Raw genomic sequence first — 22,500 nt, forward strand, 5'->3', positions numbered from 1 at the left:
ACACACACACACACACACCACCACCACACATACACAACACCGCTCCGTAGCTCAGTGGGTAAAAGCTCTGCGCTGCCTGGGCTTCGCGGCCTAACACACCAACACACTAACACAGCACACCCCTAATGCAACACTTCCTCACCAGCGGCACTTTCGTCGAAGCAGAGTGCGGCGCCGGGCAGAGAGTGAGAGTGTGTGTTTCCCGCTAGCAATGCACTGAGACGCAGAAGGAAGAGACTGGCTGACTGGCTGGCTGTGTTCTCTGCTTCCTCACACATTCAGGTCGCCTCTCACTGACGTTTCTGCGCCTATACGTAACACTAACACGTATATCCTCGCCTCCCCAAACGTTCTAGGCTCCCACAACAAGTTTTTACGAAGGACACAGTATACCCAGACGTGTTCCCAAGGCCACAAGGATATAAATCGGAGTTCTGCAAAGTGGTTTTCAAGTTCACGGTATAGAAGCCTTATCACACTATCACCAGGCTCATAAAACAACCCTTGGCAATACTCACAACCTCTTCTACACCCCTAAGTATTCCCAGACGCGTTCCCAAGGCCACAAGGAGAGGAGCCGGGGTTCTGTAAATTGGTTTTCAAGTTCACGGTATAGAAGCCTTATCACACTATCACCAGGCTCATAAAACAACCCTTGGCAATACTCACAACCTCTTCTACACCCCTAAGTATTCCCAGACGCGTTCCCAAGGCCACAAGGAGAGGAGTCGGGGTTCTCCAGAGTGGTTTTCAAGTTCACGGTGCAGAAGCATTGTCGAACTATCACTAGGCTCATAAAACAACCCTTGGCAATACTCACAACCTCTTCTACACCCCTAAGTATTCCCAGACGCGTTCCCAAGGCCACAAGGAGAGGAGTCGGGGTTCAGCAGAGTGGTTTTCAAGTTCATGGTATAGAAGGCTTGTTCCACTATCACCAGGCTCATAAAACAACCTATGGCAATATTCACAACCTCTTCTACACCCCTAAGTATTCCCAGACGCGTTCCCAAGGCCACAAGGAGAGGAGTCGGGGTTCAGCAAAGTGGTTTTCAAGTTCACGGTATAGAAGCCTTATCACACTATCACCAGGCTCATAAAACAACCCTTGGCAATACTCACAACCTCTTCTACACCCCTAAGTATTCCCAGACGCGTTCCCAAGGCCACAAGGAGAGGAGTCGGGGTTCTGCAAATTGGTTTTCAAGTTCACGGTGCAGAAGCATTGTCGAGCTATCACTAGGCTTATAAAACAACCCTTGGCAATACTCACAACCTCTTCTACACCCCTAAGTATTCCCAGACGCGTTCCCAAGGCCACAAGGAGAGGAGTCGGGGTTCTGCAGAGTGGTTTTCAAGTTCACGGTACAGAAGCATTGTCGAACTATCACCAGGGCGCGGATTCATCAAACCACTAACGAGACCCTGTTGTTGGTAAGTCTTCTAGCAACTCCATCATCTAGGAACGCGCTTGATCTTAAAGTGACTCCAATGCCAATGAAAGAAATTAAGTGTCGACCAGGCCAGTACTTCATTCATTGTCATCGGAGCGGCCTAAACACAAGGATCATTCGTAGAGGTTTACTAAAAGACTTACCAACGACCGGTCTTGTAGTGGCTTGATGAATCCGGCCCCTGGCAGGCTCATAAAACAACCCTTGGCAATACTCTTAACCTGTACGAAGGCCCACGAACGTATGGTATGACGTTTTCGGCTCCGACAACAAGTTTTTACGAAGGCCACAGATGAGGTGAGTCAGATTCTCATGAGTGGTTTTTATATTCACGGGGCAGAAGTCTCGTCACACTATCACCAGGCTCATAAAACAACCCTTGGCAATACTCTTAACCTGTACGAAGGCCCAGGACACAGATGAGGTGAGTCAGATTCTCATGAGTGGTTTTTACATTCACGGTGCAGAAGTCTCGTCTCTATCACCAGGCTCATAAAACAACCCTTGGCGGTACTCACAACCTCTACGAAGGTCCTGAAACGTATGCTGAGTCGTGGTTCTCATGAGTGGTTTTCAAGTCCACGGGGCAGAAGCCTTGTCACACTATCACCAGGCTCACAAAACCACCCCAGACAACCTCTACGACAACCTCCACAACGCACAACAACACACCCTTAACACACACTTCGGGGACCGTCAGACTGTCTTTTCACATTCACGGGGCAGAAGTCTCGTCACACTATCACCAGGCTCACAAAACCACCCCAGACAACCTCTATTACAGCCACTAAACGCACAACAACACACCCTTAACACACACTTCGGGGACCGTCAGACTGTCTTTTCACATTCACGGGGCAGAAGTCTCGTCACACTATCACCAGGCTCACAAAACCACCCCAGACAACCTCTATTACAGCCACAAAACGCATGACAACAACGCACACACCAAGACACAACGTGTTAGTAACTTGGGGGCTTCGCGGACTGCCTGACGAGCTGCTCTATGCCCCAAACCACCCCACCGCGAACTCCCCCACTTCCAGGACCCCGTGGCGATCTGTGGCAACCGCTGATTCATCCCCCAACCAGCCCTCAACCCCAGCACGTCCCCGGTTCATGATACCACCCTATAAAGCCCCCACTGACCCCCGCCTGTTCCCGCTAGTCACCCGGTAACCAACAAGCATCGACGGCCCTTCCTGGAACCTACGGCGCCTGGCTCATGTATCACTCCACGTCTGTTTCCTAATGGACGAGGATGAAGGGGAGGGGGATGAAGGGAAAGGGATGACGGGAAGGGGATGTTGAAGAGGGAAAAGGGAGATTGGGGAAAGAGGTGAAGAGGGAGATGGTAGATGAAGAAGGAGAGGGATGTTGAAGGGGTAAAGGGATGCTGGGGATGGGAGATGAAGAGGGAGATGGTAGATGAAGAAGGAGAGGGATGTTGAAGGGGTAAAGGGATGCTGGGGATGGGAGATGAAGAGGGAGATGGTAGATGAAGAAGGAGAGGGATGCTGGAGGGATAAAGAGAGGCTGGGGATGGGAGATGAAGTGGGAGATGATGCAGATGATAAGAAGGATGCTGAAGATGATGCAGAGATGAGAAGGATGCTGGAGATGATACATGAAGAAGATGGGATGCTGGGGGAAAGAGATGAAAGGAAAAGAGATGCTGGAGATGGGAGATAAAGAAGATGATGCTGGAGATGACAGATAAAGATGGAGAAGGATGCTGAAGAAGGGATGTTGAAGGGGTAGATGATGGGGAAAAGGGAGACTGAGAGTGCGAGATGAAGATGATGACGCAGGAGATGAAAGACGAAGATGGAGAGGGATGCTGAAGAAGGGATGCTGATGGGGTAGATGAAGGGATAAAGAGAGGATGGAGATAAAGATGGAGAAGATAGTGGAGGAGATGAGAAGACTAGAGATTGTAGATGAAGGGGAATAAGGATGCTGGGAAAAATAATGAAGGGAAGAGGAATGCTGGAGGTGAGAGATGAAGGGGAGATGATGCAGGAGATGATAGATGAAGAGGGGAAAGGGATGCTGGGAAAAGAATGAAAGGAAAAGGGATGATGGAGGTGAGAGATGAAGGGGAGATGAGGATGCTGAAGAAGATGCTGAAGAAGATATGCTGAAAGGAGGAAGGGAGATGATAGAGATGACAGATGAAGAGGGGGAAGGGATGCTGGGAAAAGAATGAAAGGAAAAGTGATGGTGGAGGTGAGAGATGAAGATGATGAGGGAGATGAAGATGCTGAAGAAGGGATGCTGAAAGGGTGAAGGGAGGGTGGAGATGGGAGATGAAAAGATGATGATGCAGGGAGATGAGAAGGAGGCTGGAGATGAAAGATGAAGAGGGGAAGGGATGCTGAAGATGCTGAAGAAGGGATGCTGAAGAAGAGATGCTGAAAGGAGGAAGGGAGGGTGGAGATGGGAGATGAAAAGGAGATGATGCAGGGAGATGAAGAGGAGGCTGGAGATGTCTTTTTTTTCTTTATTTTTTTCCTCCTCTTAAATTTTCATCTCCCACTTTCATTCACATCTTTTTTTTCCTCTTTTCTCCTCTTATTTTTCTTCCTCCTCCTCCTCCTCCTCTCCTCCTCCTCCTCCTCCTCACCAAGTCTGCTCACCAAACACAACACTTCAGATATGTTTTTCTTCCCCAACACACACACACACACACACACACACACACACACACACACACACACACACACACACACACACATAAACACACACATATATATACTCACACGCACACACGAAGCCTTTACCTCTCTATATAAATACACACACACACACACACACACACACACACACACACACACACACACACACACACACACACACACACACAGGAACGTTTGCTTGGTGTTTTTTTTCTTTCGTTATTTACTAAGGCAACACGTTCGGTTCCTCGTATACGTTTTAATTCACGTTTACAAATTGTTTAACGGTTTTTTTTTTAATTAATGTTGACAAGTTTAATTATAATCTCTCTTTTTTTTCTTTTTTTTCATATTTTCTTTCTTTTTCTTTCCTCTTATTATCTTTTTTTCTTTAATTTTTTTCTCTCTCTTATTATTTATTTTCTGTACTTCCTTCTTTCTTTCTTTCAACTTTTATTTTATTTTTCTCTCTTTCTCATCTTTTCCTTCATTTCTTTCTTTCCTTCTCTCTCTATCTATTTCTTTCTTTCTTTTTTCCTCCTTCTCTGTTATTTTCTCCTCTCTCTCTCTCTCTCTCTCTCTCTCTCTCTCTCTCTCTCTCTCTCTCTCTCTCTCTCTCTCTCTCTCTCTCTCTCTCTCTCTCTCTCTCTCTCTCTTGACCTGACCTTCATGTGAGCTAACCTTACTTGACCTTATTTTCGCGGGGAAGTCCAAGACGGATCCTGTTGTCCACTCTCTCTCTCTCTCTCTCTCTCTCTCTCTCTCTCTCTCTCTCTCTCTCTCTCTCTCTCTCTCTCTCTCTCTCTCTCTCTCTCTCTCTCTCTCTCTCTTAAGAACAAGAATGAAAATATGGTGTTCTCTCTCTCTCTCTCTCTCTCTCTCTCTCTCTCTTAAGAACAAGAATGAAAATATGGTGATAAAGTGTGCTCTCTCTCTCTCTCTCTCTCTCTCTCTCTCTCTCTCTCTCTCTCTCTCTCTCTCTCTCTCTCTCTCTCTCTCTCTCTCTCTCTCTCTCTCTTAAGAACAAGAATGAAAATATGGTGATAAAAGTGTGCTCTCTCTCTCTCTCTCTCTCTCTCTCTCTCTCTCTCTCTCTCTCTCTCTCTCTCTCTCTCTCTCTCTCTCTCTCGCGGATGTGCCCCCGATCAGGTGGGTTTCTTCTTCTTGTTCCGCTCCTCCTCCTCCTCCTCGTCCTCCTCCTCCTCCTCCTCCTCTTCCTCCTCCCAGAATCAGCGCCTACGCCGGCTTCAACAGCAAAGCGAGCAACATCAATACTAGTCTGAAGGAAATTTGTGACGACGAAGGCGTGGCGTTTACAAACGCCTGGTACCACTTCCTTGAGCGCCCAGACTTGTTTTGGAACGATGGACTACATCTGAATGAGGTTGGATCGGCGCGTTTCGGGAGGCTTCTGGACGAGGCAGTGAAAAGCTTTTCGAAAAGCCTTTCAAAAAACGGCGGGCGAGGACGGGGCAAAGGCAGCCCTTGATCAACCAACCCGTAGCGTCAGTGCGACTCACAAGAAACTGTGTAACTAACCACGCCTCCGACAAGCGAACTGGTACAACTCGTCACGGCCACATTTCTATCATGTACACAAATGCACGTAGTTTAATACCCAAAAAGGACGAAATTAGGGCGTATATTGCAACAGAGAAACCAGATGTGGTAGCCATCACAGAGACTTGGGCCAACTCTACCCATCTAGAATCCGAAATGTCATTCCCTGGGTACAGCTTCCACAAAGTCGAAAGCACAAGAAAGGAGGAGGAGTAGTTTGCTACGTAAAAGTACACTCCCTGCCATAAAAATAGACAAACAGGACGCAGAGAAATACGATTCTGTCTATGTGGAAATAACCGCAAATAACAAGAAACTAACACTTGCAACCGTATACAGGCCTCCGAAACAACAGGCAGCCGATGACACTGCCCTCTACGAAGAGATTCACTCTCTAACACAAAGCAAGGAAGCAATTATAATTGGGGACTTTAATTGCCCTAACATTGACTGGGGACTGATGACTGGAGATCAAGAGGGTAACAGGCTTTTAGAAATGGTGGAGATTCGTTCCTCACTCAAGTTGTAACTCAACCAACAAGAGAAAACAATCTGCTGGATCTGGTATTAGTAAGCGACCCCGACCTCATTCGCGACTGTACAGTTGGTGAGAAACTTAATGGGTGCGATCACCACTTAATCCGTTTTAATATCAACATATGTCACAAACTCGTAGATAATCCATCAGTGATACCAGATTACAAAAAAGGAAATTTCAACTTAGCCCGTGCACTGCTTCCCTACGACCTGGGACCAACTTGGCATCACCGACAATACAATCGACAACGCGTGGAACGTCTTCAAAGATAAGCTGTTGCAAGTAGAGAAGGCTACAGTGCCTACGAAATCCAGGCGAGTAAATGGGGCCGTAGATCCACCGTGGATGACCAGAGAAATAAAAAGGGCAGTAAACCTAAAAAAGGAATTATAATTTGATGAAAGAGAATGCTACGGCCGAAGCCAGCACACAGTACCACAACAGCCTCAGAGCTTGTCGCAGCCTTATTCGAGTAGCAAACGCAACTATGAAAAGCAAATAGCGCGCGAAATCAAAACTAACTCCAAGAAATTCTTCACGTACATAAGATCGAAAAAGAAAGTAAAATCAATATTGGTCCCCTGACAGACGAGACTGGATCTGTAACTCAGGACAGTAAACAGATGGCCAGAATCCTCAACAGTAACTTCGCATCCGTATTCACAGTCGAGGACATCGAAACCATTCCCGAGCCCTGCCCCGCCGAGTGAGATCACGCCGCTGGAAATTGACTCAATATGCGACCAGAAGTAAAAAGTACTTGGACAAACTCGACACGAACAAGTCAACGGGACCCGACAGTTTGTCCCGCGGTTATTAAAAGAGCTTAAACAACAAATACTTCAACCACTCACTACCATATTCAACCGGTCAGTTCAACTAAACAAGGTCCGGAAGACTGGAAGATGGCGAACGTAACACCGATTTTCAAAAAGGAGACAAAGCGTTGCATTAAACTACAGGCCCATAAGTTTGACATCAGTGGCAGGAAAAATACTCGAAAAGATTATTAGAGATAAACTTGTTAAGTTTCTAGAAAACAATAATGTAATCTCCGACACCCAGCATGGCTTCAGAAACAAGCGCTCCTGCCTAACGAATTTATTAGACTTCTTCCAAGGTATATATAAGAACTGGGATGCCCACATCCCCAGTGATGTTATATACCTGGACTTTCAGAAAGCCTTCGACAAGGTACCGCACGAGCGACTCCTTAAGAAACTGCACTCGGCGGGCGTCGGAGCCAATCTGATCGCGTGGATAAGAGATTGGCTCACCGACAGAAAACAACGAGTACTACTCAACGGACAGCCTTCCGATTGGCTACCAGTCACTAGTGGAGTGCCTCAAGGGTCAGTGCTGGGACCCATCCTCTTTATCATATATATCAATGACCTAGAATCAGGACTGAAATCCACAATATCGAAATTTGCAGATGACACCAAGGTGGGTGGAGATGCCCTCACAAAGACCGACTGCGAAATCATTCAGAAAGACCTCAATCACATTATCGAATGGTCGGAAAAATGGCAAATGTCTTTTAATGTTGACAAATGCAAAGTCATGCACATTGGGTCCCAAAATAGTAACCACACATACATCATGAATGGGAGACCTCTGCAAGCGATGCAGGAGGAAAAGGATCTTGGAGTCACTATCAGCAGTGACCTGAAACACGCGAATCACTGTATATTAGCATACAACAAGGCCAACATTATGCTCGGGTTCATAGCGAGGAACTTCGAGTGTAAAACACCAGACGTGATGCTATCCTTGTATAATTCCATGGTAAGACCGCACCTCGAGTATGCAGTGCAGTTCTGGTCTCCCAATTACAGAAAGGACATTGCTTTACTGGAAAGGATTCAACGACGCGCCACAAAGATGATTCCAACCTTAAGGGCTCAACCGTACGAGGAAAGACTCAATCTACTCTATCTCTTTACATTGGAGAAAAGACGCCTACGAGGGGATATGATTCAAGTCTTCAAGTATCTAAAAAAGTTCAATAACGTCGATTACTCCAAATTCTTTGAACTGCAAACCAACTCAAGAACTAGAAATAACGGTTTACCCATTCAGTCGAGTCGATGTAACACAGACATTGGAAGGAGTTTCTTTTCAAACCGAGTCATCCGCCACTGGAACAATCTTCCCTCAGAAGTAGTAAATGCGAATACCATCAACTCCTTCAAATATAGAATCGACCGTCATTTCGCTGCGTCAGGAGTAAACTGAATAACGAGGGGCTTCCATCTGCTCCTCAATATCGAGGTGCTTTCATCTGCTCACCAAGCCCCAAGTGGCGGTCGAGCAGATTAAATCACCCAAGCGGGCGACCTCGTAATGAGCCAATAGGCTTTCTGTTGCCTGCATTTCCATGTTTCCATGTTTCCTCCTCCTCCTCCTTCTGTCAGCTGGTCTTCCCAAGCTCTGACGTCACTTGGACAACACCAGAAGGGAAAAAATAATGTTGAGGTAGACACTAGTTCGAGCCCCGCCCCTCCTCCTCCTCCTCCTCCTCCTCTTCTTTCTCCTCCTCCTCCTCCTCACCCATTGATCCGCTTCGCAATATTTCAAGTCACGGGGGAAATAAGTTGTTTTTTTTTTTTGGGTGGTGAGGAAGAAAGGAAGAGAAGGAAGAAAGGAAGGAAGGAAGAAAGGAAGGATGGAGGGAAAGGAAGGAGAGAAGGGAAGGAGGAGGAAAGGAAGGATAGGAAGGAAGGGAAAGGAGGATAGGAAGGAAGTATAGGAAGGAAGGGAAGGGATGGGAGGAAGGAATGGAGAAAAAGCGAAGGAAGAAAGGAAGGGAAGGGAAGGAAGGAAGAAAGGGAGAGAAAGAAAGAAGGGAAAGAAGTTAATGAAGGAAGGAAGGAAGGAAAGGAGAGAAATGGAGAACGGAGGAAGAAGCTCATGACTCTGCAAAAGGTCGGCGGGTCTATACAAGGCGGCTCCTGTGAACCTAACCCCACCTAACATCACTATCCATGGATCTAATCTATTTATAATGCTACCGTCGTACTGCCTCCGTGGTCTAGTGGTCAGCGCGCCTGGCTTCTACTCCGCGGGCCAGGGTTCGAATCCCGGTCACGAGCTGTTCATCCTCCCCCTCGGGCTGGTCGATAAATGGGTACCGGGGGAAACCGGGGGAAGGTACACTGTGATAACCCGGATGTCACACTGGCCCTGCTGTGTCCCGGGGTAATGGGCTCCCTCCCACCACAGGGTTAAGGGGAAATGTTACGGAGATGAGCACCGAGGCCACCCTACTAGCACTCCCCACATGACTGCCAGGCCTGTTCCAATCACCCACCACTCTCTTCATAAACCAATTTTTGTCTCTTTATTGAATCTGAACTTAGCCGATTTAAACCCATTACTACGTGTCCTACCCGGCTCTCGTACCATCAGAACCTTATCAATATCCCCCTTCACCCTTTTATAAACCTCGATCATGTCTCCACGCACCCTTCGCCTTTCTCTTCTATACGTCACGAGAGAAAGAAAGGAAGGAAGAAAGAAAGATAGAGAGGAGAGAAAACAAGAAGAGAAGGAAGAATGGGAGAGAAAGAGGAGGAAATAAAGGAAGAAAAAGCAAAGAGAAATAAGACAAAACATCATCTCCCTCTCCCTCTCCTTCTCCTTCCTTTCTCCCCTACTTCTTCTCCTTCTCCTCTCCTTTCCCTACTCTCACCTTTTTCCTCTTCTTCCCCTCTCCTCTTCCTCTTCTTCCCCCTCTACCCCTCCTCTCCCCTCCCCTCTTTCTCCTCTCCTTTCCCTCTCCTCTCCCCATTTTCCTCTTCTTCCCTTCTCCTCTCCCCCTTTTCCACTCCTTTTCCTCTCCTTTCCTTCTCCTCTCCCCATTTTCCTCTTCTTCCTTTCTCCTCTCCTCCCTTTTCCTCTTCTTCCCTTCTCCTCTCCCCCTTTTCCACTCCTTTTCCTATCCTCTTTTTCTCTCCTTTCCCTCTCCTCTCCCCATTTTCCACTTCTTCCCCTCCTCCTCTCCCCCTCCTCTTCTCCTTCCCTTCCTCTCCCCCGCCCCTCCTCCCCTTATCTCTCCAAGTCCGGATGCTGCCCTTGACACCTCTCTTAGTATTCAAACCATCATCATCATTTCTCATCATTTATCATCATCATTTATCATCATTATCCTCCTCCTCCTCCTCCTCCTCCTCCTCCTCACTAATCAACAGCTTAAGTAACTCATTTATTTTTGTATTTACAGAATCACAACGCCGCAGAGAGAGAGAGAGAGAATACATAACAGTACACGTTGCATCATCTTGGCCAACACACGACCATCACATGAGAGAGAGAGAGAGATCATTGTGTGTGCCCAAACCGCCCACTAATTAAAGTCGCAGTTTCCAGGAACACACACACACACACACACACACACACACACACACACACACACACACACACACACAGATTTGGTCAACGTTCCATTAGTTGTTGTTTTTCTCTTCGTTGTTGTTCGTCTTTGTTAAGGTTACTGGTTAAGGTTCTTGCTAACGTAGTAGTAGTAGTAGTAGTAGTAGTAGAGTAATAGTAGTAGTAGTAGTAGTAGTAGTAGTAAGAGTAGTCATATATGTAGTGGACGTAATAGTAGTTAGTAGGGGTAGTAGTAGTAGTAGTAGTAGTAGTAGTAGTAGTGGTAGTAATAGAAAATCAAGGTAAGAAAACGCGCAAGAATCATAAATCGTAGAAGTTAAGGAAACAAACAATAATTAGAAACATATAATTACCTAGACACACCCAAACCTCCCCTCCCTTCCCCCCTCCCTTCCCCCCTCCGGATCTAAATAGGGGAGCGGGGTGGGGGGTGGGGGGGGGGCAAAAAAGGAGGGAAAAAAATAAGGTTATTGTCTTATTTTTCTCTTCCTATTGATTTATTTTCCTATTTCCTTCTTCTTTTTTGTTGTCAAGTTCAGGAGCGAACGTTTTCCCGTCTGTATTGGGGCCAAGCATAGGCGTGTGTGGGTGCTCTCTCTCTCTCTCTCTCTCTCTCTCTCTCTCTCTCTCTCTCTCTCTCTCTCTCTCTCTGATAAGACACTGGCATGAAGAAACACACAAACAAACCTAATCTCTCTCTCTCTCTCTCTCTCTCTCTCTCTCTCTCTCTCTCTCTCTCTCTCTCTCTCTCTCTCTCTCTCTCTCTAGGTCATTTAGTAGGTCAAGAGCGAAGGAAAGGTCACAGAGGAGAGAGAGAGAGAGAGAGAGATAAACATTACATCATGGTCAAATCTTTCTTCCTCTCTCCCTCCCTGCCTCCCTCCCTCCCTTCCCTCCCTTCCTCCTCCCTTCCCTTTCCTATTTCCTCCTTATGTCCTACTTTTCCTCCTAATTGTATCTCCCTTCCTCCTCCTCCTCCTCCTCCTCTTCCTCTTCCTTCCATCCTTTTCCTCCTCCTTCTCCTCCTCTTCCTCTTCCTTCCCTGCCCACTCCTTCCTTCCATTCTTTTCCTCCTCCTCCTCCTCCTCCTCTTCCTCTTCCTTCCCTGCCCACTCCTTCCTTCCTTTCTTTCCTCCTCCTCCTCTTCGTCCTGTCTTCCCTTCCCTTCCTTTTCTTAACTTTTTTTTCCTATTCTCTTTTATTCTTTACTAAATTTTCTTTTTGTTTTGTTTTTCTTGTGTTCTTTTTTTCCTCCTCCTCCTCCTCTTCCTCTTCCTCTTCTTTTTTTTCTTCCTCCTCAACTAACTTTTTTTCCCTTTCATATCCTGTTCCAGTTCTCTTCTACTCCTTTTTGTCTTCTTCTCCTTCTCCTCCTCCTTCTATTTCTTTTCCTTCATTTGCATCTAACTTTCTCTCCATTCCTCTCTTGCTTATCTCAGTTTTTTCCTCCTCCTCCTCCTCCTCCTCTTCTTTCCTTCTTAGATAACTCATTTCCATTCCTCCTCCTCCTTTTCCTCCTCCTCTTTTTCCTTCCTACTCAACTATATATCTAATCTTATCCTCCTCCTCCCTCTCTTCATTCTTTTTCCTCCTCACTTCCAATCATATCCTCCTCCTCCTCCTCCTCCTCTGTTTCCTTCCTAATTAACTATATATCTCTAATCTTATTCTCCTCCTTATCCCTCTCTTCATTATTTTCCCTCCTTACTACCAATCATTTCCTCCTCCTCCTCCTCCTCCTCCTCCTCCTTGTGCAAGAGGAAAGAGACCTCGGGGTCACCATCAGCAGTGACTTGAAACAAACAAAACACTGCAAGTCCGCCTGTAAGAAAGCCAATACAATGCTTGGGTTCATAGCGAGGAACTTCGAATACAAGACGCCGGGAGTTACGTTATCCTTGTATAATTCGCTGGTAAGGCCCCACCTGGAATACGCCGTGCAATTCTGGTCTCCTAATTACAGGAAAGACATTGAATTACTTGAGAGAGTACAGCGCCGCGCCACGAAGATGATACCATCACTGAGGACGAAGCCCTATGAAGAGCGACTCGAGCGACTCAACCTCTTCACGTTGGAAAAGAGACGACTGCGGGGAGACATGATACAAGTCTTTAAGTACCTGAACAAGCTCAGCAACGTTGATCACTCCAAACTCTTCACGCTACAAACCAACCTGAGAACAAGAAACAACGGAAAAACAATTCAAGCAAAGCGATGCAATACCGACATCGGCAAGAGTTATTTCTCGAATTGGGTTGTTCGCCACTGGAACAGCCTTCCTGCAGAAGTGGTTAGCGCAGAAACCATCAACTCCTTCAAGAAACGCATTGATCGCCACTTTGCTGCATCGGGAGTGAACTGAACGTTCCCAAGAGTAGATACACAAGTGCTTTAATCCTTCCCTGCAAGCCACTCCTATGGCAAACGGATTGATTAAATCACTGAACGCAGGCAGCCTAGTAATGAACCAACAGGCTTTCTGCTGCCTGCTAGTCCATGTTTCCATGTTTCCTCCTCCTAAGGCAACCACGAGGAATTTCCCGTCTGACTGGATACCTGAGTCTACCTGGCACATGACTCATTAGCGTTCGTCGCCTCGCCTAAACGTATCAAGAATGTAAGGAACGTGTGTGTGTGTGTGTGTGTGTGTGTGTGTGTGTGTGTGTTATGGGACAGTGAACGAGCCAAGAGAATCGTGTGTGTGTGTGTGTGAGAGAGAGTCATAGAATAGTGAACGGGCCAAGAGAATCGTGTTTGAGAGAGAGAGAGAGAGAGAGAGAGAGAGAGAGAGAGAGAGAGAGAGAGAGAAAACGTTTGTTCGGCTGGCTGGCCGGAAATATTGCGTCACTGGAATTTCCCGAAGGAGGAAGAGGAGGAGGAGGAAGAGGAAGAGGAAGAAGAAGAAGAAAGAAGAAGAAAATAACTGAAATATCTTAGTAAAGGAAGAAAGAAGAAGAAGAAGAAGAAGAAGAAGAAGAAGAAGAAGAAAATAACTGAAATATCTCTTAGTAAAGGAAGAAAGAAGAAGAAGAAGAAGAAGAAAAGAAGAAGAAGAAGAAGAAGAAGAAGAAGAAGAAGAAGAAGAAGAAGAAGAAGAAAGAACGAGAAAATAACTGAAACATCTCTTAGTAAAGAAAGAAAGAAACAGACTTGGAAGTGAAGTTAATACACACAACAGAACAGAATCAAGACGTAGAATATAATCAAGATATGCCAAGTAAGAATCAAGGAACAGACAGGTAAGGGGGAAAGAGAGGATACACGCGCAAAAACTAGATGTCACGAACGTATTAGTAAAAGTATAACAAGGAAACTATTCGTGTCAGGATATAGAAGTAAAATAAGGAAAGTAGGAAAGTAGAAGGTAGGTAGAAGAGTCAGTCCAGGTGCCAAATTTAATCAGGAGTTCCCGCCAGGTAAGGTCAGGTGAAGGGCTCTGACTGACTGGCCTTGACGAGTGCCTTAAAGTTTTGGCCACGTGGGAAGTTCAGTGACACGGTAAACTTTCTCTCTCTCTCTCTCTCTCTCTCTCTCTCTCTCTCTCTCTCTCTCTCTCTCTCTCTCCTCTGACGAGCTCATTAGTTTTGGCCACGTAATTTTCTTCAGTTACTCTCTCTCTCTCTCTCTCTCTCTCTCTCTCTCTCTCTCTCTCTCTCTCTCTCTCTCTCTCTCTCTCTCTCTCTCTCTCTCTCTCTCTCTCTCTCTCTCTCTCTCTCTCTCTCTCTCTCTCTCTCTACTCTCTCTACTACTCTGCACTACTTCTGTGTCCCTAAACCACTCCTCTTACTACTACTACTACTACTACTAACTACTACTATAATAATAATAATAATAATAATAATAATAATAATAATAATAATAATAATAATACTATCTTACTTATAACACTTTCTCACCTTCTCCTCACACTCGTATACCACTTTGTCTCTCTCTCTCTCTCTCTCTCTCTCTCTCTCTCTCTCTCTCTCTCTCTCTCTCTCTCTCTCTCTCTCTCTCTCATGTGATTGTGCTATCGGTCATGATGATGCAATATGTAGCGTTATGCTCTCTCTCTCTCTCTCTCTCTCTCTCTCTCTCTCTCTCTCTCTCTCTCTCTCTCTCTCTCTCTCTCTCTCTCTCTCTCTCTCTCTCTCTCACAATCAATCAATCAATCTCTCTCTCTCTCTCTCTCTCTCTCTCTCCTCTCTCTCTCTCTCTCTCTCATCTCCATCTTCACCTCCAATTAACCTTGGAAGCACAGGTAGAGAGACGGTCATGTATAGGGTCTTTTAACTTTCTCCTCCTCTCCCTTCTCCTCTCCTCCCTTTCCCTTCTCTTCTCTCGTCTTTAATTTTCTATAGGGGTTGAGTTTCTTGGCCTATAGTAATAATAATAATAATAATAAAGATAGTTTTAATACGGTATAAGGTCCTTTGAGTTCTCTAAACGGGGTGACTTAACCAATAGTGAGAATAAGAACGAGTTTACCAGCGGAAGGGATGAAAGAATGAAGATGATGGCTGACTCTTGCATGAGGGATTTGGACAGAATAGGAGTAAGCTAGAGTAGAGAGGAGAAAGGTGTACGGTGAATGAAGGAAAGGAGGAAGAAATATCACCGAGAAATACAGTCGGAATAAGGTTGTTCAAGAGTTTATCAGCGGAAGGGATGAAAGAATGAAGATGCTGATTAACTCTTGCATAAGGGGTTTGGATGGGATAGGAGTAAGCTAGAGTAAAGAGGAGTAAAGGTGTACACTGAATGAACGAAAGAAATACAGTCGGAGTAAGGCTGTTCAAGAGTTTATCAGCGGAAGGGATGAAAGAATGAAGATGCTGATTAACTCTTGCATAAGGGGTTTGGATGGAAAAGGAGTAATCTAGAGTAGAGAGGAGTAAAGGTGTACACTAAATGAACGAAAGAAATACAACGGAGTAAGGCTGTTCAAGAGTTTATCAGCGGAAGGGATGAAAGAATGAAGATGCTGATTAACTCTTGCATAAGGGGTTTGGATGGAAAAGGAGTAATCTAGAGTAGAGAGGAGTAAAGGTGTACACTAAATGAACGAAAGAAATACAACGGAGTAAGGCTGTTCAAGAGTTTATCAGCGGAAGGGATGAAAGAATGAAGATGCTGATTAACTCTTGCATAAGGAGTTTGGACAGAATAGGAGTTAGCTAGAGTAGAGAGGAGTAAAGCTGTACACTGAATGAACGAAAGAAATACAACGGAGTAAGGCTGTTCAAGAGTTTATCAGCGGAAGGGATGAAAGAATGAAAATGCTGATTAACTCATGCATAAGGGATTTGGATGGGATAAGGAGGAGTAGAAATAAGGTAGCGTAGAAAAGCGTAGAGGTAGACAGTGAATGAAGGAAACGAGGAAGAAATATGAATAAGAATAAAGAAATAGAAAATAAAGAAAGAGAAATGCAAGAAAATGAAAAAAAAATAGACAAGACTTTAAAGATGAGAGAAGGCGGATGCTGAGAGAGAGGGGAAAACACACACACACACACACACACACACACACACACACACACACACACACACACACACACGAGGTTAAATGATTTACCTCTACGGCTTAATACATCTACATACGATACTTCCTCCTTTCCTGGAACTCTCTCTCTCTCTCTCTCTCTCTCTCTCTCTCTCTCTCTCTCTCTCTCTCTCTCTCTCTCTCTCTCTCTCTCTCTCTCTCTCTCTCTCTCTCTCTCTCTCTCTCTCTCTCTCATTTTTCCCACGGCTCAGGTAAATTCCAGTGACCTTGAATTATTCTGGGGAACTACGGAAGAGGAGGAGGAGGAGGAGGAGGAGGAGGAGGAGGAGGAGGAAGGGAAGAAGGAAATCTGGAAAGGATGTGAGTGGATGTTTGGAGAGAAAAAGTGGAAGAATGGAGAGAAGGAGGATAGAAGGAAGGAAGGAAGGGAGGGAGGGAGGGAGGGTAGAAGGAAGGGAGGAAGGGAAGGAAGTACGATTTGTGGAAAGGATGTCAAAGGAGAGAGAGAGAGATAAGGATGGAGAGAAGGAGGGAGGGAGGGAGGGAGGGAGGGAGAGAGGTGTGAGTGGAAGGAAAGAAAAAAAATGAGAAAAATGTTAGGTTGAAGATGAGGGAGGGAGAGAGGGAGGGAAGAAAAAGAAGGGAGATGAGGAGAAGAAAAGGAGAGACGGAGGATGAAGAAAGAGAAGACAAGAAAGAAGAAGAAAAAGAAAACAAGAGAAGGGAAGGAAGGAAGGAAGGAAGAAAGGAATTAAGGAGAGGGACAGAGACAGAAAAAAGGAGAGGTGGAGGAAGATGAAGACAAGAGGAAGACAAGAAAGAAGGAGAAGAAAAAGAAGACAAGAGAAGGGAAGGAAGGAAGGAAGAAAGGAAGGAGAGGGACAGAGACAGACAAAGAAGGAGAGATGAAGAAAGATGAAGACAAGAGGAAGACAAAAAAGAAGAAGAAGAAAAAGAAGACAAGAGAAGGGAAGGAAGGAAGGAAGGAAGGAATAAAGGAGAGGGACAGAGACAGCCAAAGAAGGAGAGATGAAGAAAGATGAAGACAAGAGGAAGACAAAAAAGAAGAAGAAAAAAGAAGACAAGAGAAGGGAAGGAAGGAAGGAAGGAATAAAGGAGAGGGACAGAGACAGAAAAAGGAGAGATGAAGAAAGATGAAGACAAGAGGAAGACAAGAAAGAAGAAGAAAAAGAAGACAAGAGAAGGGAAGGAAGGAATAAAGGAAGGAGAGGGACAGAGACAAACAAAGAAGGAGAGATGAAGAAAGATGAAGACAAGAGGAAGACAAAAAAGAAGAAGAAAAAAAGATGACAAGAGAAGGGAAGGAAGGAAGGAAGGAAGGAATAAAGGAGAGGGACAGAGACAGAAAAAGAAGGAGAGATGAAGAAAGATGAAGACAAGAGGAAGACAAGAAAGAAGAAGAAAAAGAAGACAAGAGAAGGGAAGGAAGGAAGGAAGGAAGGAATAAAGGAAGGAGAGGGACAGAGACAGACAAAGAAGGAGAGATGAAGAAAGATGAAGACAAGAGGAAGACAAAAAAGACGAAGAAAAAAAGAAGACAAGAGAAGGGAAGGAAGGAAGGAAGGAATAAAGGAGAGGGACAGAGACAGACAAAGAAGGAGAGATGAAGAAAGATGAAGACAAGAGGAAGACAAGAAAGAAGGAGAAGAAAAAGAAGACAAGAGAAGGGAAGGAAGGAAGGAAGGAATAAAGGAGAGGGACAGAGACAGACAAAGAAGGAGAGATGAAGAAAGATGAAGACAAGAGGAAGACAAGAAAGAAGGAGAAGAAAAAGAAGACAAGAGAAGGGAAGAAGGAAGGAAGGAAGAAAGGGAGAGGAGGAAGGAGGAAGAAAGTTAAATGCAAATATACACTTCAATATTTTTTACAATTCCTTTATCACTAAAAATAGCATTCTCTCTCTCTCTCTCTCTCTCTCTCTCTCTCTCTCTCTCTCTCTCTCTCTCTCTCTCTCTCTCACACACATTCATTCTTTTATCCTATCTATTTTTTTTCTTCGCGTGTAATGTGTCAGGAAGAAGAGGAAGAAGAAGAAGAAGAAGAAGAAGAAGAAGAAGAAGAAGAAGAAGAAGAAGAAGAAGAAGAAGAAGAAGAAGAGTAGGTCAAGTGTATATATGTATGTATGTGCGTGTCTTTGTGTGTGAGAGAGAGAGAGAGGTCATAAGAATTAGATCTCATTGCATTAACACGCTAATATGAACTTTCTTAATATCAATACCCTTCCTGTTTTCTCTCTCTCTCTCTCTCTCTCTCTCTCTCTCTCTCTCTCTCTCTCTCACTCTCACTCTCTCTCTCTCTCTCCAGCACTGCATTTCCTGTTCTCCTTTCTCTTCCCTTCCCTTCCCGTCCCTTCCCTTCCCGTCCCTTCAATTCCCTTTCTTTCCCTTCCAGACCCTTCCTACCCTTCCCTTCGTTTCTCTTTCTTTGCCATCCCTTTTCCGCTCTCTCTCTCTCTCTCTCTCTCTCTCTCTCTCTCTCTCTCTCTCTCTCTCTCTCTCTCTCTCTCTCTCTCTCTCTCTCTCTCTCTCTGTCAACACACAATATAATAACTAAAAGGTGATATTGATAGGAAGAGGAGGAGGAGGAGGAGGAGGAGGAGGAGGAGGAGGAGGAGGAGGAGGAGGAGGAGGAGATGAGAGAGAGAGAGAGAGAGAGAGAGAGAGAGCAATACCCTTCCATCTTCCTTTCTCCATTCCCTTTTACTTCTTCCTCTTATTCCTTCTTCTTCCTCCTCCTCCTCCTCCTCCTCCTCCTCCTCTTCCTTTTCCCTTCCCTTACCTCAATCTTCCACTCCTAAATATTCCTCCTTTCCTTTCCTTCCTTCTTTTTTTTTCCACTTTTTCCTCTTCCTCTTCCTCCTCTTCTTCCTCTTCCTCTTCCTCCTCTTCCTTCCCAAGCACTGAACAGCACACGGCCCACAGACAGACTAACCACAGACACTTCTTCCTTCTTATAAATACTCCAGTCAGCCCTCTCTCTCTCTCTCTCTCTCTCTCTCTCTCTCTCTCTCTCTCTCTCTCTCTCTCTCTCTCTCTCTCTCTCTCTCTTGTTGTTGTGTGTGTCATGATACTCTCTCTCTCTCTCTCTCTCTCTCTCTCTCTCTCTCTCTCTCTCTCTCTCTCTCTCTCTCTCTCTCCTTCCTTGAACAATTACGTACACGGATTAGGGTTAAAGGACACACACACACACACACACACACACACACACACACACACACACACACACACACACATACAGACTTTCCTTCCTTTATTTTCCTTTCCTTCTTTTTTCCTTCCTTCCTCTCCTTCCTTTCCTTCCTTCCTTCAAACACCTTCCTACACACACACACACACACACACACACACACACACACACACACACAATGACTAACCTTCCTTTCTTTTCCTTTCCTTCCTTCCTTTCCTTCATTTCCTCTCTTCCTTCAAACACCTTCCTACACACACACACACACACACACACACACACACACACACACAATGACTAACCTTCAATATATGGGAAGTTCGCTGTACAACTCTTCACGTGTAATTGAGAGAGAGTAGACTGCCTCCCTCTCTCTCTCTCCCTCTCTTTCCCTCTCTCTCCTGGAAGAAAAGAGAGATAACGTGTGAGATAAGGGCAGATAACGGTCAAGGGGATAACTGTTAAGCCTTTGGTATTTTTGTTAACAGGAAATTATGTGGGTGTTATAAGATATTAGATTAAGGTGTTTGCTTCTGTTTGTGTGTGTGTTTGCGTGTGTGTGTGTGTGTGTGTGTGTGTGTGTGTGTGTGTGTGTGTGTGTGTGTGTGTGTGTGTGTGTGTGTGTGTTGGTTGGTGGATGGGTGGGTGTGGGTGTGTTATCTCTCTCTCTCTCTCTCTCTCTCTCTCTCTCTCTCTCTCTCTCTCTCTCTCTCTCTCTCTCTCTCTCCCTAACTACATTCTTACAGGAAGAGGAAGAGGAGGATGAGGAAGAGGAGGATGCATGTATTACGGCAGGTGTAGGAACACAAAGGAACACAAAGGAAGAACAAACAACAGCAGACCTGCTGGTCCTTACGAGGCTGTTTGTGACAAGTTAGACTAACTATCTAATCAAAGGTGGAAGATGAAGAGGAGGAGGAGGAGGAGGAGGAGGAACGTTTTTACACTGGAAGATGAGTCACAAACACACACACACACACACACACACACACACACTGACCACTTGAGATTTAAATGCCTCGCTCAGGTAAATGTCACGACGCACCTGTGATAAAAGAGCCAATTAAGGTGTGTGTGTGTGTGTGTGTGTGTGTGTGTGTGTGTGTGTGTGTGTGTGTGTGTGTGTGTGTGTGTGTGTGTGTGTGTGTGTGTGTCTCTCTCTCTCTCTCTCTCTCTCTCTCTCTCTCTCTCTCTCTCTCTCTCTCTCTCTCTCTCTCTACCAGGAAGATCATTAGAGAGAGCTATGGGTCCCCTTCCCTTCCCTTCTCTTCCCTTCCCTACCCTACCCTTCCCTTCCCTTCCCTTCCTTTTCCTCCTCTTCCCTTCCCTACCCTACCCTTCTCTTCCCTTCCCTTCCCTTCCCCTCCCTCCCTTTCCTCCTCTTCCCTTCCCTTCCCTTCAATTCAATTTCCCTTCCTTTCCCTTCCTTCCTTCATTTTCCTTATTATTTTCATTATTTCAATATATACGAGAGAGAGAGAGAGAGAGAGAGAGAGCAATACCCGGTGTCCTATCCAGTGTTGACGCCCAGCAGGGAGCCCACTAACGTCAGAGATTGGTACAGCTGTCCCTTGCACTCCACCACCACCACCACCACCACCACTACCACCACTACTACTACTACTACTACCACTACAAATACTACCACTATTACCGCTACTACTACCGCCACCAGTACAACCCCTCCCCAACTTCTCCTACCTATCCCACCTCCCTGTTGTTTTCTGTTATTCTCTTTATCGTTGTCTTGGGGTTCGATTGTCTTCTTAAAAGGGTTGGATTCTGTTGTTTTAGGGTTGGATTCTCTTCTTGTTCTTGTTGTTTGTTTGTTTTTTGTTCTCTTTCTACTACTACCACCACCACTACTACTACTACTACTACTACTACCACTACTACCAGCATTGAAAGACAAGTAGTTAAGGGTTTAATAAGATAAGTAAGATTCAGTAAAGACAAGAGAATTTTTTTTTTTTATTTAGTAGAGATTAAAGACAGATATACGAAGATTAGTAAAGATATGAATACGTAAAGAAAGACAGATAAGTTATAAAGTAAAAAAAATATAAAGAAAAAATAAAGAAAACGAAAGAAAAAATATATATAAAAGAATTGGTTTACTATTAGAGCGACGGTTGAGTGAATGAAACAAAAGGAGGAGGAGGAGGAGGAGGAGGAGGAGGAGGAGGTGGAGGAAGAGGAAGAGGAGGAGGAGGAGGAGGAGGGATACATTATCAGGACACATTTAGTTCTCTCTCTCTCTCTCTCTCTCTCTCTCTCTCTCTCTCTCTCTCTCTCTCTCTCTCTCTCTCTCTCAAACCGAACCTCTTTAGAGAGAGAGAGAGAGAGAGAGAGAGAGAGAGAGAGAGAGGGGAGATAACTGACTTTCACGTCCTTTACTGAGAGAGAGAGAGAGAGAGAGAGAGAGAGAGAGAGAGAGAGAGAGAGTGCAAGCCGAGGACAGTTTAGCTTAGTGGTGACGTCCAGTTCGCTTGTCTCTCTCACTCTCTCACTCTCTTTCACTCGCTCACTTCGGGGGCGACCACAAGGACCTTCAGCGCCTCGAGAACGACCTTGACCCTTGCAACACCACTAAAGGGGGATTCAACTCCACTAAGGCTTCGCCAACACCACTAAAGGGGGATCCAACTCCACTAAGGCTTCGCCAACACCACTAAAGGGGGATCCAACTCCACTAAGGCTTCGTCAACACCACTTCGAGGGGGATTCAACTCCACTAAGGCTTCGTCAACACCACTTCGAGGGGGATTCAAGCCTTGGAGTGAAGACATGTGGAGGATTTCAACACCACGACCTTAATACCACCAGAAGGAACTCCCTCAACACCACACAGACTTCAACACCACCAGCTGTGACTCAACACCACAACACCACTTTGATTTCAACACCACCACAACACCACTTACAGAACGACTCTTTTCAACACCACTTTGATTTCAACACCACCCCAACACCACCTCTTACAGAACGCCTCTTTTCAACACCACTTTGATTTCAACACCACCTAAACTGACTCCCACAACACCATTTAGACCTCAACACCACCGACTGTGACGCTCAACACCACAACTCCACGATTCAACACCACCAGAAGTAACATTCTCAACACCACTTCGACAACGACTTTCCGAGTACATCAACACCAGTCATTACCACTCATCACCA

At 45.4% G+C, this 22,500-nt stretch overlaps 2 protein-coding genes across 5 annotated transcripts in view; one reads left to right on the forward strand and one right to left on the reverse strand.

Moving 5' to 3' along the window:
- The window catches only part of LOC127005388 (cytosolic phospholipase A2-like), a 68,447-nt gene extending 48,703 nt beyond the window's left edge, over window positions 1-19,744 (reverse strand). For 2 of the 4 annotated variants that reach the window (XM_050874200.1, XM_050874203.1), the window contains exon 1: window positions 19,620-19,744. The gene's annotated coding sequence lies outside the window, so the exon portion shown is untranslated. Of the gene's footprint in view, window positions 1-142; window positions 281-18,909; window positions 19,048-19,619 lie in introns of those variants that run through there. The other 2 variants (XM_050874201.1, XM_050874202.1) reach the window with 2 other exon arrangements.
- A 2,036-nt stretch (window positions 19,745-21,780) lies between these two features.
- The window catches only part of LOC127005395 (uncharacterized), an 8,273-nt gene continuing 7,553 nt past the window's right edge, over window positions 21,781-22,500 (forward strand). Inside the window, exon 1 of the mRNA XM_050874206.1 lies at window positions 21,781-22,500. This exon is cut by the window's right edge and continues 266 nt beyond it. The gene's annotated coding sequence lies outside the window, so the exon portion shown is untranslated.

Source organism: Eriocheir sinensis, chromosome 30 (assembly GCF_024679095.1).
Source record: "Eriocheir sinensis breed Jianghai 21 chromosome 30, ASM2467909v1, whole genome shotgun sequence".
Lineage (NCBI taxonomy): Eukaryota > Metazoa > Arthropoda > Malacostraca > Decapoda > Varunidae > Eriocheir > Eriocheir sinensis.